Source organism: Cherax quadricarinatus, chromosome 72 (genome assembly GCF_038502225.1).
Source record: "Cherax quadricarinatus isolate ZL_2023a chromosome 72, ASM3850222v1, whole genome shotgun sequence".
NCBI classification, from domain to species: domain Eukaryota; kingdom Metazoa; phylum Arthropoda; class Malacostraca; order Decapoda; family Parastacidae; genus Cherax; species Cherax quadricarinatus.
Window position 1 is genome coordinate 9,959,035 of NC_091363.1, and position 10,348 is coordinate 9,969,382.

The following is a 10,348-nucleotide window of genomic DNA, read 5'->3' on the forward strand; positions in this document are numbered from 1 at the left end:
TAGCCAAACGAACATGAGTTACGCTGACAAAATTGGGACTAGGAGTAGAGAGGAGCAGGAAAGAGAATTAGGGAGATATGTATTCACAAGTTCATAACATGTACATTTCAACTACGATGAAGACAAGCTGGTTGGTTGGTGGTACAGGAAGGTGGGAGAACCTTAATAGGATGCACGACCATAACACAAAACACACATCACGTTTTGATGTACCCCATGTCCACACCACACTTGTAAGAACTATGTAAGAACAACAATTTAAGACTCTTCTCTAAAACCATCTACTCACCCTAAACTAAATGTTCAATACTTAATACTTAAATTAAGATCTCCCAATTACCTAAATCTTAACACTTCAAAATTTAAATACCCAAAGTTCATACGTAACTTAATACTACATTGTAGTATAAATACCTGCACAAAACTATACTGCCATACACTATATTGTAGCATTCTAACACTGTAAACTACTTTCACCAACGCTCAGTATTATATTCCAGTAATATAACTTAAATATTTACTATTGATATACACAACCTACAAAATACCTCCAGATTGTCCCAATGTAATATCCTCAGATTGTAACTTGAGTTAACTCACTGTCTGCTTTAAATAAAAATAAACTATGATCAGTTTCTCTAGTATTAAGTAGTCTGTAAGCCATTAATTTAGTCTGCCCATAATGCTGTGGCATGATAGTGGCTCTCTTTGCACTCCAACTCATTATTGAAACTTCAGAAACTGTGTAAAGTTGCAAAGAAATAAAAATTGTATTGTATTGTATAAGTGACAAGTATGAATAACTTGTGTAGGGAGTATGACTTGCTTTTTTTTTTACGACAAAAATTTTTGCATATGATAATTGGGTGCATATGTACCCCATGGCCTGATGGCTAAAGCTCTTGCTTCACATAAGGAGGGTCCTGGTTCAATTCCTGGCAAGGGTAGAAACACTGGGCATGTTTCCTTACACCGGTTGTCTGTGTTCCCCATCAGTAAAATGGGTACCTGGGTGTTAGTCAACTGGTGTGGGTCAAATCCTGGGAGGACAAAACTGACCTAATTTGCCCAAAATTCTCTTCATAACAAGGGACTTTCTATATAGTAGTATGTCATTGATGTCAGCTAGGCGTGTATACCTTGTACATGTATATACATACTTGCAGAAATAAAGATATGCTTTCTTTCTTCTTTCAACAAACTCGCCGTATCCCACCAAAGCAGGGTGGCCCAAAAAGAAAAAAATTCTCTTTTTAACGTCAGTAATGTATACAGGAGAAGGGGTTACTAGCCCCTTCTCCTGTATACATTTTATCCACCTCTTATGACATGCATGACTTATGAAGGAAGAATTTTGTTCCACTTCCCCATGGAGATATAAAATAAACCAGAACAAGAACTAGAAAGAAAATAGAAGAAAACCCAGAGGGATGTGTGTATATATGTTTGTTGTAGTGTGACCTAAGAGTAAGTAGAAGTAGCAAGATATACCTGAAATCTTGCATGTTTATGAGACAGAAAAAAAAGACACCAGTAATCCTACCATCGTGTAAAACAATTACAGGCTTCCGTTTTACACTCACTTAGTGCCTCCCTCGGCAGTTGCTGTTTACCAATGTACTCCCTTGGAAAGATATTATTATCATTACTAGTCGAGAAATGCGGACTTTGCAGAGTCTTGGAACATATCTTTGTCATGTGTGTAGTGTTGGGTTTGTTTTGTTACTTCACTTATACTCCCTTAGGTAGAAACACATCAGTTGCATAAACTGAGGAACACCAGTGCTGTTCGATTTTTTGACTGAACATGTCACAATCTGGGAGAACATGGGTGTCATGAAGGTTTACAGTAAACTTATATATAGGTCATATTTCTATTGCTCACCATTGCCTTTTAAGGAGACTAAAGCAATATACTATAATACTCATGTATATAAGTTGTGCATTGTGTATACTTGTTGCTCAAATTTATGATAAATGTACTGGTAAATGATTAAAATAAGGAGGAAAGTCAGGGAAATAAATATGCATACAGAAGTTAGAAGAATTAGTAATTAGAAATAAAAGGTGAATATATTGCTATTTTATATTACAGTTGATATATATAATAGGATTACAAAAGATGTAGGTGAGGCTGAGGGATATAATTGCTAGTTTTATTTCTTGTCTTAATTATTGAAACATTATTTCTTGGTATGATATTAGTTAAGGACTTTGTTATTAATTTTAATTACCAGTAATTAAGTAATCATTACATTGGGGCATCACAACATTAGGGTCATTGGTGAAGTTTTTCTTTATTATTGACATACTGTACATCATTAGAAAAATCATTTAGTGTATGAATTTTTATTGAGTGATTGCTTTTGTTGTTGTTCTTTTAATTTGAAATAAATTCTTAAAGTTGATGTCATCTGTAAATTCTAGTTACATGTACAATATATATTTAGAATTTGTAATAATTAATGTTTTGACAAAATTATCTGAGTTTAGTGTAATTTGAGTATCATCATATTTTATTCAGGTAACATCTTACAGCAACTTAATACGTATATAATGGTTCTTCTGCAATTTTACCCTAAGGTAAATACTTGTTTTAGAATAGTACTTAAGTACAGTACTGTATTCAACTCTTATTATATTTTGCTGAAATTCTAGTGTTGATCTTGGACCAAAAAAAAAAAAAGCCTTTTGTGGGTTATACAGGGTTGAGCATAAGTCATCTTAACAAGATTTATGAAATCATTTTGTGAGGAACAGTCGTTGCTAATCATTACTGTAATTATTTTTGTTAGTGATTTATGCTGCATCTTGTATATTTAATAGGCAGATTTAACTTGAAAAGCTAGTTAGCAGAGTTGCTTGTAATGTAAAGGTCTTTTATAATATCAAGATTGTTGTGAACATGCTATTAACATTATACCAGAGCATCTTACTATACTTGTGGATCAATGTCTAGCTATTTTCATGCTCTATACACCTCCAGCCAATTAGGTTAACAGTTGTGCAAAGTTAATATTATTCATGGAGAAGCACTACACCAATAGGGATTCAGGCAGTACCTGGAAAGTGAGAGGTAATCAAATTTGGTCCCAGGAAGTGGATAGTAGGTAGTTCCAGTGTTTTGAATCAAGGGCCCTTCAGCAGCATAGAGGTACTGTATCCCTCTTAAACAGTGTAAAGCCAAAAGAAAAATAGCAAATATTGCACATTTAGAGACAGCCATGCCTCAACCCCTGCAAGCATATATTAGTAAGTACATATAGGTGAGTATATTAAAGGTAATAAATCTTTCTTTCTTTCAACAAACTGGCCGTATCCCACCGAGGCAGGGTGGCCCAAAAAGAAAAACAAAAGTTTCTCTTTTTAAATTTAGTAATTTATACAGGAGAAGGGGTTACTAGCCCCTTCCTAAGGTAATAAATATAGAGGAAAATATTAAAGCATAGTTCAGATACTGTAACAGTCAAGGAAAGTTTGTGTGTTATATTCTCTAATGCTTCTTATTGCAAGAACAACATTATTGCTTAGTATATTTTAGTGGGATCTGAAATATGTATGCTAAGTATGTTTGTGTTTCCTTTATCTACACTTTAGAAAAGTATTCTATAAAAGATTTTATAGACCTCCCTTTACCTGAGCATCAGTGTGAAATAAATGGCTTACTTAATGATATATTATTTATTATAATTACTAGCAATATTATTTTAAAGTGTTCTACTGTAAATGCTTTAATTATTTACATAGAGAATATAAATGTGACAAGACTGTAGGTACATAGACTGCAGGTGGTACAGTATATAACTTGCCTAAGTCACATCCACTGTTTAAAAAAAGGGCTTTATTTTTTTTTTTTTTTTTTTTTTTTTATTATCACACCGGCCGATTCCCACCAAGGCAGGGTGGCCCGAAAAAGAAAAACTTTCACCATCATTCACTCCATCACTGTCTTGCCAGAAGGGTGCTTTACACTACAGTTTTTAAACTGCAACATTAACACCCCTCCTTCAGAGTGCAGGCACTGTACTTCCCATCTCCAGGACTCAAGTCCGGCCTGCCTTTTTCCCTGAATCCCTTCATAAATGTTACTTTGCTCACACTCCAACAGCACGTCAAGTATTAAAAACCATTTGTCTCCATTCACTCCTATCAAACACGCTCACGCATGCCTGCTGGAAGTCCAAGCCCCTCGCACACAAAACCTCCTTTACCCCCTCCCTCCAACCCTTCCTAGGCCGACCCCTACCCCGCCTTCCTTCCACTACAGACTGATACACTCTTGAAGTTATTCTGTTTCGCTCCATTCTCTCTACATGTCCGAACCACCTCAACAACCCTTCCTCAGCCCTCTGGACAACAGTTTTGGTAATCCCGCACCTCCTCCTAACTTCCAAACTACGAATTCTCTGCATTATATTCACACCACACATTGCCCTCAGACATGACATCTCCACTGCCTCCAGCCTTCTCCTCGCTGCAACATTCATCACCCACGCTTCACACCCATATAAGAGCGTTGGTAAAACTATACTCTCATACATTCCCCTCTTTGCCTCCAAGGACAAAGTTCTTTGTCTCCACAGACTCCTAAGTGCACCACTCACTCTTTTTCCCTCATCAATTCTATGATTCACCTCATCTTTCATAGACCCATCCGCTGACACGTCCACTCCCAAATATCTGAATACGTTCACCTCCTCCATACTCTCTCCCTCCAATCTGATATTCAATCTTTCATCACCTAATCTTTTTGTTATCCTCATAACCTTACTCTTTCCTGTATTCACCTTTAATTTTCTTCTTTTGCACACCCTACCAAATTCATCCACCAATCTCTGCAACTTCTCTTCAGAATCTCCCAAGAGCACAGTGTCATCAGCAAAGAGCAGCTGTGACAACTCCCACTTTGTGTGTGATTCTTTATCTTTTAACTCCACGCCTCTTGCCAAGACCCTCGCATTTACTTCTCTTACAACCCCATCTATAAATATATTAAACAACCACGGTGACATCACACATCCTTGTCTAAGGCCTACTTTTACTGGGAAAAAATTTCCCTCTTTCCTACATACTCTAACTTGAGCCTCACTATCCTCGTAAAAACTCTTCACTGCTTTCAGTAACCTACCTCCTACACCATACACTTGCAACATCTGCCACATTGCCCCCCTATCCACCCTGTCATACGCCTTTTCCAAATCCATAAATGCCACAAAGACCTCTTTAGCCTTATCTAAATACTGTTCACTTATATGTTTCACTGTAAACACCTGGTCCACACACCCCCTACCTTTCCTAAAGCCTCCTTGTTCATCTGCTATCCTATTCTCCGTCTTACTCTTAATTCTTTCAATTATAACTCTACCATACACTTTACCAGGTACACTCAACAGACTTATCCCCCTATAATTTTTGCACTCTCTTTTATCCCCTTTGCCTTTATACAAAGGAACTATGCATGCTCTCTGCCAATCCCTAGGTACCTTACCCTCTTCCATACATTTATTAAATAATTGCACCAACCACTCCAAAACTATATCCCCACCTGCTTTTAACATTTCTATCTTTATCCCATCAATCCCGGCTGCCTTACCCCCTTTCATTTTACCTACTGCCTCACGAACTTCCCCCACACTCACAACTGGCTCTTCCTCACTCCTACAAGATGTTATTCCTCCTTGCCCTATACACGAAATCACAGCTTCCCTATCTTCATCAACATTTAACAATTCCTCAAAATATTCCTTCCATCTTCCCAATACCTCTAACTCTCCATTTAATAACTCTCCTCTCCTATTTTTAACTGACAAATCAATTTGTTCTCTAGGCTTTCTTAACTTGTTAATCTCACTCCAAAACTTTTTCTTATTTTCAACAAAATTTGTTGATAACATCTCACCCACTCTCTCATTTGCTCTCTTTTTACATTGCTTCACCACTCTCTTAACCTCTCTCTTTTTCTCCATATACTCTTCCCTCCTTGCATCACTTCTACTTTGTAAAAACTTCTCATATGCTAACTTTTTCTCCCTTACTACTCTCTTTACATCATCATTCCACCAATCGCTCCTCTTCCCTCCTGCACCCACTTTCCTGTAACCACAAACTTCTGCTGAACACTCTAACACTACATTTTTAAACCTACCCCATACCTCTTCGACCCCATTGCCTATGCTCTCATTAGCCCATCTATCCTCCAATAGCTGTTTATATCTTACCCTAACTGCCTCCTCTTTTAGTTTATAAACCTTCACCTCTCTCTTCCCTGATGCTTCTATTCTCCTTGTATCCCATCTACCTTTTACTCTCAGTGTAGCTACAACTAGAAAGTGATCTGATATATCTGTGGCCCCTCTATAAACATGTACATCCTGAAGTCTACTCAACAGTCTTTTATCTACCAATACATAATCCAACAAACTACTGTCATTTCGCCCTACATCATATCGTGTATACTTATTTATCCTCTTTTTCTTAAAATATGTATTACCTATAACTAAACCCCTTTCTATACAAAGTTCAATCAAAGGGCTCCCATTATCATTTACACCTGGCACCCCAAACTTACCTACCACACCCTCTCTAAAAGTTTCTCCTACTTTACTCCTGCTTTATTTATTGTTATTATAATTACTGGTAGTAGTGATAATACTTTTCGTAGTGTTTAGTTTTGTCTTGGGTGGTTTTACTCAAGGTATTGATTTTTATTTCCTTAACACAGCAGGCAACCCAAAAACGAACATATTCGCCATCATTCATTCAGTAGCTGTTTTGCCAGAAGTGCGCAGACCTCACAATTCAAATGACCCTTTGAACTGCATCATCATTTTAGCTCCAAGAAAAATAAAAGCTGCAGTACATTTTATTAGTATATAAATAGATTGCCAAGAGAAGAAAAAGGTATGTGATTTACAGTGCTTTTGAATGAACATTGATACTATTAAAATTACTCATTGTAGGGAATTTTGCCTTGTACCATAGTATTATGCAGTTAATGACTCCTGTCCTATAAAACTGTCACAACAGATTTCTACAAGATGATTCAAAGAAATGTCAGTAACTAATTATGCTTGAGCAGAACCAAATTTGTACAACTAGTGACTATTTCTTGGAGACATTGTTACCAGCCAGGCACTTATGGGCTCCATAACAGGAATTCTGTCTCATATTGCCATAAAATGTATATACCTAGAATTGTCATTACTTTACCCTGTCAGTAGTCTATCAATGAGCACGCAGAATTTACCTTCGATGTTGTCACTACCCTAACCCCCTTACTTCATCTTCCCTCCTTGCTGATGGGCCTGCCTTGGACTCAGACTCCCTCATTGCCTTTTTGACAGCAGCTGAATTACTGGAGTATACCTGGAGAGGGTTTCGAGGGTCAATGCCCTAGTGGCCTGGTCTGTGACCAGGCCTCATGGTGGATCAGGGCCTGATCAACCAGGCTGTTGCTGTTGGCCGCACGCAACCCAACATATGAATCACAGCCCGGCTGGTCAGGTACTGACTTTGAGTGCCTGTCCAGCGCTTTCTTGAAGACGCCCAAAGGTCTGTTGGTAATCCCCCCTTATGTGTGCTGGGAGGCAGTTGAACAGTCTTGGGCCCCTGACACTTATTGTGTTATCTCTCTTCGTGCTAGTGGCACCCCTGCTTTCATTGGGGGAATGTTGCATCATCTGCCGAGTTTTTTGCTTTCATAGGGAGTGATTTTCGTGTGGAAGCTTGGTACTAATTCCTCTAGGATTTTCTGAGTGTATATAATCATGTATCTCTCCTGCCTGCGTTCTAGGGAGTACAGGTTGAGGAACTTCAAACATTCCCAGTAATTGAGGTGTTTTATCGCAGTTATGTGTGCCTTGAAGGTTCTCTGTACATTTTCTAGGTCAGCAGTTTCCCCTGCCTTGAAAGGTGCTGTTAGTGTGCAGCAATATTCCAGCCTAGATAGAACAAGCGACCTGATGAGTGTCACTACACAAACTTTGATGATACTTCCTTTAACACTCCTCACAGCACCTTTATATCTCTACCCCTATTCTCTACTCCATCCTTGCTACTCTTCAATCCAACAAAATCCCCTGCCCTGCAGTGTTGTATGACCATAGTAGTTTTATCTCTTTGTTTTGATGATAATAATAATAATACCCTATTAGTATAAATGCCTGAAGAGCAACAAATAGGCAAAGTACAGTACTTAACTTATCTGATTTGTCAGTATCATTGATGCAGAACTCATCCATCCTCAAACATTCTAAATATGTAGAAATTCCCTGAGCTTATTACTTGTGTTCAATGCAGATTTGACTACTTTTGACCATGTCTTAGTAGATTTAAAATACAGTAAAGCCTCGAATAGAACGAATTTAAACAGAATGTTTTTGTGATAACATTGTTGAGCAATTGCAGCATAAATTTGAACAGATTGCCATAAAACTTGAGTAGCACACTTTAAATATTTAAAAAAAGGTGTTAAGGCATGAAAACTGCTCAGGAGATTTATATGGCTTGGAGAAAGTCAGTTGCTGACTCGAGCTCAGTAACTCGTATGCTGTAGTGGCCCTCTTAACCTCAACAGACAGTCTTACCCACAGCCATCAGCTGACAAAACAAATGACTCACAGCTGTCTGCTTCTCAGTAGCTGCATACTTATCTCCAAATACCTCTAGGACAAGCAAAAGGAACAAAGGATTTAAGGTTGCATTAAATTCTTATTACTTTTTTTTACGTATCGGTATTGTATACTGATAAGATTGTGGATTAACTTTGAGTCATGGTGGTGTATTGGCCTTCTGTTTTCTCTGGATAGAATACCATGCTCATTTTCTCTAGAAGGCAGAAACAGTATACTGAGGTAGCCTCAATAAGTTTATTTAGTAACTAAGTTTTTATTGAGAATTTGGGTACATAACATATATTTTCATATAAAAAAGCAGTGACATCTATAATATAAGGTGTCAAAAAATTCATTATTTTTGACTGAATAAGAAACTTTACATAACCCTATTTTTTCTGTTCTTCAGTTTGCTGAACACTTTTTTTTTGTATGTGTGTGTGTGTGTGTGTTAGTTACCATTTTTGCAGTTCCTGGCCCTGCCTCTTCGCTGGCTGCTACTGGGTCACTTCCCGCTCCATGAGCTTTATCATACCTCTTCTTAAAGCTATGTATGGATCATGCCTCCACTGCATCACTTCCCAGACTATTCCACTTCCCAACAACTCTGTGACTGAAGAAATACATCTTAACATCCTTGTGATTCATCTGAATCTTCAACTTCCAACTGTGACCCCTTGTTGCTGTGTCCTATCTCTGGAACATCTTGTCTCTGTCCACCTTGTTGATTCCTCTCAGTATTTTGTATATCGTTATCATATCCCCTCTATCTCCTGTCCTCCAGTGTCATCAGGTCGATTTCCCTTAACCTCTCCTCGTAGGACATACCCCTTAACTCCAGGACCAGTCTAGATGCAAACCTTTGCACTTTCTGTAGTGTGTGTGTGTGTCTCTTTCTGTCTGTCTCATCAGAAATGCAACTTGTCTTTTTCAATGGCCCTTTGTATTATATAATGAATGTACATACTAGGGCACCATTGAAAGGTAGTACAATGTTTAGTCATAGTAGTCTATAACTTGAAGGTTATCTTTAAGAAGACTGTAGCTGACTCAGAAATGTGTTGTTAATCTGTCAAGACACTTCTCATAGTATGATGGAACTGTGTCCTTTACAGAACAGTATCCAAAAATGCAGCTCTGTACCAGCACTCATTTGTGGGTGGTCTACTTCCACTCTGCAAAATTAATCTTGTAAGAGCGAGACAGTCATGAGTCAACACGTTTTTTTCATATCTTCACTTGTTCAACTCAAGGGACTTTATGGAGTGATAAATTTTCCTGTTTTCATTGAAGGTGAACCAACTAAATTCGCTTCATAATATATAGCCTCTGATTCCTGATACCTGTATTTTTTTGCTACACATCTTGTGGCCTCATTGACAGGTTGCCTCAAACCTAACTACAGTAACTATAGAAGTTTTAATTATTTTATGGGGTTGCAAAATAAAAATGATAAAATTTGTAAATATTTCTTATTCATTGTATAATGCATTCTACAGATTCAAGGAGATTATTAAGGGTTCAGTGTTTATTAGTGCCTTGCATGTGCATTAACCCTTTGACTGTCAAGGTCGTATATATACGTCTTACGAGGTACCGTGTTTGACGTATATACATGTATACTCATAAATTCTAGCGGCTTCAAATCAAGCAGGAGAAAGCTGGTAGGCCCACATGTGAGAGAATGGGTCTGTGTGGTCAGTGTGCACAATATAAAAAAAATCCTGGAGCATGCA